The sequence below is a fragment of the Salvia hispanica genome, chromosome 3, assembly GCF_023119035.1.
Source record: "Salvia hispanica cultivar TCC Black 2014 chromosome 3, UniMelb_Shisp_WGS_1.0, whole genome shotgun sequence".
In the NCBI taxonomy this organism is placed as follows: domain Eukaryota; kingdom Viridiplantae; phylum Streptophyta; class Magnoliopsida; order Lamiales; family Lamiaceae; genus Salvia; species Salvia hispanica.
This window is the reverse complement of record NC_062967.1, coordinates 25,674,530-25,683,271: the sequence shown is the minus strand read 5'-3', so window position 1 is coordinate 25,683,271 and position 8,742 is coordinate 25,674,530.

The following is an 8,742-nucleotide window of genomic DNA, read 5'->3' as shown; positions in this document are numbered from 1 at the left end:
GAAATAATGTAACAATTAAAAGGAATTGTACTACCAAAAATACTCCCAGCCCAACTCGTCTTCCTCAAATTTCAATCAGCAAAACTCTTTCTCTCCCTACTGCTTAATTAAAAAAAATGAGAGAAAGAACACCCAGCACTATGCTCTCCCTAAAATTCTTGTCTCTATCTCCATGTTAACACAAAATCCAACACTGCATCCTCCATTCACAGCCCCTTTCAGTCACAGATAAGTTTTATCCACTTTTCCCCTTTCTAAACTTTTATTTCCAAATTTTAATTGTTCGATTCAATTATTTTGGGCAGACAGAATATTTCCAAGAATTCATATTAGAAAGAGATAAAGACAGACTTGCATGCTTGCAATGGCAGTAAAGATCGAACTTTAACAAGAAGGTAGCATTCAACAAGTTTTCCAATAATTTCAACAAATCTGATCTGTGGACTACTGTGGTGTATGAATTTATGGCATGGAATTGAAGAAAGGATATACCTTTAGAAAGAAAGAGAACAAATTGAGATTTGCAGGGAGATGGCTGTTTCACACGCTACTCGGTTTTGGATTCCTCTCAACTGTGAAAAAAGGAAAATATGGTGCTATGGATTTAATACCCAGAAAGTGATATACACAGAATGAAAGGGTAAGATTATACCTTAGTTGGAATGAATAAAACTCGTTAGCAACCAAGAGGAATTGAGATCACAGCTCTCTCGATTTCAAGCTGTAATATCATGGAATTGGCTACAAAATCAATATGATTATGCTAAGGTTTAATATTCATGAAATTGCGGAGAAAGATTACCTTATGGTGGAGGAAACAAAAAACAACGGCAGATAAAATGAAGCTGCATTGTGGAGGAATTTATAAAGAGAAGAATGGATTTTGGTTGGAGATTTTCAAGGGAGGTGGAGATATGGAAGAAACCGTTGGGTGATGGAATTGGAAGAATTATTTTGACCAAAAATTTTGACTGCAGAGTAGAATAATTAATTAATATTCTACTACTACGGAGTAGATAAAAGCTAGAATAAGCAAGATAAAAGTGATATGCCCAAATATTTGATTTAAAGTATTAATTAAATCATGGTGTTTTCTTTAAAGTACTATGGTGTTATTCCAAGTACTTAGACGAACGCCTAATTTTCTCATCGATGATTCTCACGTCAAACTCGCCGACTACTTTCACCACACGATTGCCCAACAACGATTCAAATCATTTAATATTTCCAAAAGCAACTAAATAAAACGATGACGATATTTTATTCAAAGATCTCATGCTCGATTCTCAACATAAAACTCCTCGTGAAAAGGTACCAAAAAGACGGGTGTTACAATTGGTCTCATTTTCCGCTTATAATACCACAACAAATAATTAAAAACTTTCATTTGTTAAATTTTATGAATAAATTGAATTTTAGAGTTGGTTTGGAGAATCTTATCATTTATGTAAAATCAAAAAAATAAAATAGTGTACTCGGTGAAAATAAAACCCTTTAATGTAGGGATAGGGTTTGTTATTAACATCACTAACCTTTGTACTCGATGAATGTAAACCCTTTAATGTAGGGATAGGGTTTGTTATTATCAAGACTAACCCTTTGTTCACTATAGCAACAACAACTCCTCATTAGACTAGAAACATTTTTGTATACTAAACTGAAACAAAAATTAATATTGTCAACCCTTTAACATTCTTCTGCTCCTCCGATCCTTGCCACCACCCAATCTTCTCTACCTAAAGCATAGAAACATATTTAAGAAGAAAATTAAAAAATTAAATTATAAATTATAAATTAAATGAATAATGTAAATATAGTACCTCTTTGTTTTAGGGAACAGGCAAACGGTATAGTTCCATTGTCCAATTTGTTCCTTTCGAATCGGGATAGAAAAAGATATAATGGATCTTGAAGGCGATAATGTTTCCATCTTTGTCGACTATTTCTTCTTCATTTCCCTGAGATCTCCAGGATCCAACATCACCTTCACCGATAAGTTACATGTTGATTATTCTACGGAAATATTCATCCCCATGGACCAAGAAATATTCGTCAAAGAGCTGCAACGAGTCATGTACTGCAAAGAATTCGAAATGATTAGAGGTAGATATTATTCCGAATATGATGAATGATTGAATGAATCGAAATCCGTACCTAGATCCTGAGGATGGTGCTGGTAAAAGTGGTGTGCATCGATCTCCTTCATTACGTTAGCTTGGAGAGGTTTGCAGCACACTATTTTGGAGAGATAGAATTGTATCTGCTCTACGCCGATTGGATCAAATCGCCAACCGGCCGGCAGATTGACCTCTCTCTCCACAGCCGAATGCTCTCTCCAAACAATGGCCATCTTAATTCAGTTTATAAGTGAGATACAAGAAATGTTAAAAATTTAGCCACTATTTATAGAGCTCAATGCCACTGTGAGTTGATTTCCGTTGGGACGATTAGTGTGAAATGTGAATGTTTCATTAATTACCACTTACTACTATTTTATATTTCATACATTCATAATAAATCAACAAACAGGATCCTATCATGTGTTAAGTGTGAAAATGTGTGAAGTGTGTGTGTGTGTATTTGCGCGCTTACAGTGCGGTAAATGTGTGTGTGCAGTGTGTGCGCATGCTCTGTCCGCGCGCGCGCATGTTTGCCTGCCCACAAAACTGAGTCTCTATCTATTTATGATAAATTTCATTTTCTAATAAGATTGGTCTCATTTTCCTCTTATAATACTATAATAAATAATTAAAAACTTTCATTTGTAAAATTTTAAGAATAAATCGAATTTTAGAGTTGGTTTGGAGAATCTTATCATTTATGTAAAATCAAGAAAATAAATTAATGTACTCGGTGAAAGTAAAACCCTTTTAATGTAGGGACAAGGTTTGTTATTATCAACACTAACCCTTTGTTCACTATAGTAACAACAACTCCTCATTAGACTAGAAACATTTTTGTATACTAAACTGAAACAAAGAATTAATATTGTCAACCCTTTAAAATTCTTCTGCTCCTCCGATCCTTGCCACCACCCAATATTCTCTACCTAAAGCATGGAAACAAATTTAAGAAGAAAATTAAAAAATTAAATTATAAATTATAAATTAAATAAATACTGTCAATATAGTACCTCTTCATTTTTGGGAAGGCAAACGGTATAGTTCCATTGTCCAATTTGTTCCTTTCAAATCAGGATAGAAAACGATATAATGGATCTTGAAGGCGATAATGTTTCCATCATTGTCGACCATTTCTTCTTCATTTCCCTGAGATCTCCAAGATCCAACATCACCTTCACCGATAAGTTACATGTTGTTGATTATTCTACGGAAATATTCATCCACATGGACCAAGAAATATTCGTCAAAGAGCTGCATCGAGTCATGTACTGCAAAGAATTCGAAATGATTAGAGGTATATATTATTCTGAATATGATGAATGAATGAATGAATCGAAATCCGTACCTAGATCCTGAGGATGGTGCTGGTAAAAGTGGTGTGCATCGATCTCCTTCATTACGTTAGCTAGGAGAGGTTTGCAGCACACTATTTTGGAGAGATAGAATTGTATCTGCTCTACGCCGATTGGATCAAATCGCCAACCGGCCGGCAGATTGACCTCTCTCTCCACAGCCGAATGCTCTCTCCAAACAATGGCCATCTTAATTCAGTTTATAAGTGAGATACAAGAAATGTTAAAAATTTAGCCACTATTTATAGAGCTCAATGCCACTGTGAGTTGATTTCCGTTGGGACGATTAGTGTGAAATGTGAATGTTTCATTAATTACCACTTACTACTATTTTATATTTCATACATTCATAATAAATCTACAAACAGGATCCTATCATGTGTTAAGTGTGAAGATGTGTGAAGTGTGTGTGTGTGTGTATTTGCGCGCTTACTGTGTGTGTGCAGTGTGTGCGCATGCACTGTATGCGCGCGCGCATGTGTGTCTGCCCACCAAAATTAGTCTCTGTCTATTTATGATAAATTTCATTTTCTAATAAGATTGGTCTCCTTATCCGCTTATAATACTTCAACAAATAATTAAAAACTTTCATTTGTAAATTTTAAGAATAAATTGAATTTTAGAGTTGGTTTGGAGAACCTTATCATTTATGTAAAATCAAGAAAATAAATTAATGTACTCGGTGAAAGTAAAACCCTTTTATGTAGGGATAGGTTTTGTTATGATCAACACTAACCTTTGTACTCGGTGAAAGTAAAACCCTTTTAATGTAGGGACAAGGTTTGTTATTATCAACACTAACCCTTTGTTCACTATAGTAACAACAACTCCTCATTAGACTAGAAACATTTTTGTATACTAAACTGAAACAAAGAATTAATATTGTCAACCCTTTAACATTCTTCTGCTCCTCCGATCCTTGCCACCACCCAATCTTCTCTACCTAAAGCATGGAAACATATTTAAGAAGAAAATTAAAAAATTAAATTATAAATTATAAATTAAATGAATAATGTCAATATAGTACCTCTTTGTTTTAGGGAACAGGCAAACGGTATAGTTCCATTGTCCAATTTGTTCCTTTCGAATCGGGATAGAAAAAGATATAATGGATCTTGAAGGCGATAATGTTTCCATCCTTGTCGACTATTTCTTCTTCATTTCCCTGAGATCTCCAGGATCCAACATCACCTTCACCGATAAGTTACATGTTGTTGATTATTCTACGGAAATAATCATCCCCATGGACCAAGAAATATTCGTCAAAGAGCTGCATCGAGTCATGTACTGCAAAGAATTCGAAATGATTAGAGGTACATATTATTCCGAATATGATGAATGATTGAATGAATCGAAATCCGTACCTAGATCCTGAGGATGGTGCTGGTAAAAGTGGTGTGCATCGATCTCCTTCATTACGTTAGCTTGGAGAGGTTTGCAGCACACTATTTTGGAGAGATAGAATTGTATCTGCTCTACGCCGATTGGATCAAATCGCCAACCGGCCGGCAGATTGACCTCTCTCTCCACAGCCGAATGCTCTCTCCAAACAATGGCCATCTTAATTCAGTTTATAAGTGAGATACAAGAAATGTTAAAAATTGAGCCACTATTTATAGAGCTCAATGCCACTGTGAGTTGATTTCCGTTGGGACGATTAGTGTGAAATGTGAATGTTTCATTAATTACCACTTACTACTATTTTATATTTCATACATTCATAATAAATCTACAAACAGGATCCTATCATGTGTTAAGTGTGAAGATGTGTGAAGTGTGTGTGTGTGTATTTGCGCGCTTACTGTGTGTGTGCAGTGTGTGCGCATGCACTGTATGCGCGCGCGCATGTGTGTCTGCCCACCAAAATTAGTCTCCGTCTATTTATTATAAATTTCATTTTCTAAGAAGATTGGTCTCCTTGTCCGCTTATAATACTTCAACAAATAATTAAAAACTTTCATTTGTAAATTTTAAGAATAAATTGAATTTTAGAGTTGGTTTGGAGAACCTTATCATTTATGTAAAATCAAGAAAATAAATTAATGTACTCGGTGAAAGTAAAACCCTTTTATGTAGGGATAGGTTTTGTTATGATCAACACTAACCTTTGTACTCGGTGAAAGTAAAACCCTTTTAATGTAGGGACAAGGTTTGTTATTATCAACACTAACCCTTTGTTCACTATAGTAACAACAACTCCTCATTAGACTAGAAACATTTTTGTATACTAAACTGAAACAAAGAATTAATATTGTCAACCCTTTAACATTCTTCTGCTCCTCCGATCCTTGCCACCACCCAATCTTCTCTACCTAAAGCATAGAAACATATTTAAGAAGAAAATTAAAAAATTAAATTATAAATTATAAATTAAATGAATAATGTCAATATAGTACCTCTTTGTTTTAGGGAACAGGCAAACGGTATAGTTCCATTGTCCAATTTGTTCCTTTCGAATCGGGATAGAAAAAGATATAATGGATCTTGAAGGCGATAATGTTTCCATCTTTATCGACTATTTCTTCTTCATTTCCCTGTGATCTCCAGGATCCAACATCACCTTCACCGATAAGTTTCATGTTGTTGATTATTCTACGGAAATATTCATCCACATGGACCAAGGAATATTCGTCAAAGAGCTGCATCGAGTCATGTACTCCAAAGAATTCGAAATGATTAGAGGTATATATTATTCTGAATACGATGAATGATTGAATGAATCGAAATCCGTACCTAGATCCCGAGGATGGTGCTGATAAAAGTTGTGTGCATCGATCTCCTTCATTACGTTAGCCTGGAGAGGTTTGCAGCACACTATTTTGGAGAGATAGAATTGTATCTGCTCTACGCCGATTGGATCAAATCGCCAACCGGCCGGCAGATTGACCTCTGTCTCCATAGCAGAATGCTCTCTCCAAACAATGGCATCTTAATTCAGTTTATAAGTGAGATACAATAAATGTTAAAAATTTAGCCACTATTAATAGAGCTCAATGCCACTGTGAGTTGATTTCCGTTGGGACGATTAGTGTGAAATGTGAATGTTTCATTAATTACCACTTACTACTATTTATTTCATACATTCATAATAAATCTACAAACAGGATCCTATCATGTGTTAAGTGTGGAGATGTGTGAAGTGTGTGTGTGCGCATACATTGTGTGTGTGCGCGCATGTGTGTCTGCCCACCAAAATTAGTCTTTGTCTATTTATGATAAATTTCATATAGTAGATCTTGAGGGCGAAAACATTTCTATTCTCGTCGATGATTTCTTCTTTATTTCCTATAGAATAACAGAATCTGACATTCCCATTACTAACCAGTTTCGTAGTGTCGATTCTTCCATGGAAATATTCATCTCCATGGATTAAGAAGTAATCCCCAAATAGTCGCTTCAAGCCATGAATGCAAAGAATTCGAAACAATTAGAGGTGTAGATGATTCGAAATATGATTAATGAATGAATTAATCGAAATCCGCACCAACATTTAGGATGGTGATGGTAGAAGTGGTGAGCGTCAATCTCTTTCATGACCTTAGCCGGGAGAGATTCGGAACGCACCTTATTTGACAGGTACAATTGGATGAGCTCTTTGTCGGTTGGATCGAATCGCCAACCGGTCGGCGGCATGAGCTCTTCCTCCATAACTGAACTCTCCATCCAAACAATGGCATTCTTGATTTAATTTAGGCACTATGAGCCCGTTCGGTACACGAAATTGGAATTCAATTTCCAAATCATTTTTTGTTTTTGTAAAAATACTGAAATAATTGATCATAAAATAAAATTTAAAGAAACTTCAAAGAGGCACAACACACATTGCACACACATCACATTTTGTTTGTTTGTGCACTGTGTGTTGTGTGTGCGCGCGCATTTCAGCAACATGTATGACAGTATGTACTATGTGTGTGAATTGTGTCCATGCGCTATGTGTGTGTAAAATGTGTGCGAATGTGTCCAATTTTATAGATATTTTGGAATTCAAAATATATTCTTCGAATATAGTAGATCTTGAAGGCGGAAACATTTCTATTCTCGTCGACGATTTCTTCTTTATTTCCTATACAATTACAGGATCCGACATTCCCGTTACTAACCAGTGTCGTAGTGTCGATTCTTCCATGGAAATATTCATCCCCATGGATCAAGAAGTAATCCACCAGTAGTCGCTCCCAGCCATGAATGCAAAGAATTCGAAACAATTAGAGGTGTATATGATTCGAAATATGATTAATGAATGAATTAATCAAAATTGGCACCAACATTTAGGATGGTGATGGTAGAAGTGGTGAGCGTGAATCTCCTTCATCAATATAATGAAATAATTTATCATAAACATAATGTAAAAATTTATCATAAAATTAAATTTGAAGAAATTTCGAAGAGGCACAACACACATTGCACACACATCACATTTTGTTTGCATGTGCACTGTGTGTGGTGTGTGCGTGCGCATATGCGCAACATGTGTGTGTGTGTGTGTGTACTATTTATGCGGTGTGTGAAATGTTAGCATGCGTTATGTGTGAGTGAAATGTGCGAAGGCGTCTAATTTTATAGCTATTTTATAATTCTAAATATATACTTCGAATATAGTAGATCTGTAAGGTGAAAACATTTCTATTCTCATCGACGATTTCTTCTTCATTTCCTAGAGATCTACTTGATCCGACACTTCCGTCGCTAACTAGTTCCATAGTGCCGATTCTTCCATGGAAATATTCATCTCCATGGATCAAGAAGTATTCCCCAAATAGTCGCTTTGAGCCAAGAATGCAAAGAATTCGAAACACTTAGAGGTATATATGATTCGGAATATGATAAAATAATGAAGTAATCCAAAACCACACCAACATTTAGGATGGTGATGAGAGAAGTGGTGAGAGTCAATCTCCTTCATGAACTTAGCCGGGAGAGATTCGAAACCCACCTGTTTCGAGCTCTTCGTCACTTAGATCGAATCGCCAACCGGCCGACAGCTTAAGCTCTTCCTCCATAACTGAACTCTCCCTCCAAACAATGGAAATCTTGAATTAATTTAGGCACTTAGAGCTCGTTCGGTACACGAAATTGTAACTCAATTTCCATAAATCATTTTTTTGGTAAAAAGGAAATAATTGATCATATATTTAAATGTAAAGAATTTTCGAACACTCACAACATACATTGCACACACTTCATATTTTGTTTGTACGTGCACCGTGTAAATTGTGTGTGCGCGCGCATTTGTGCAACATGTGTGTGTTGTGTGTGTATGTACT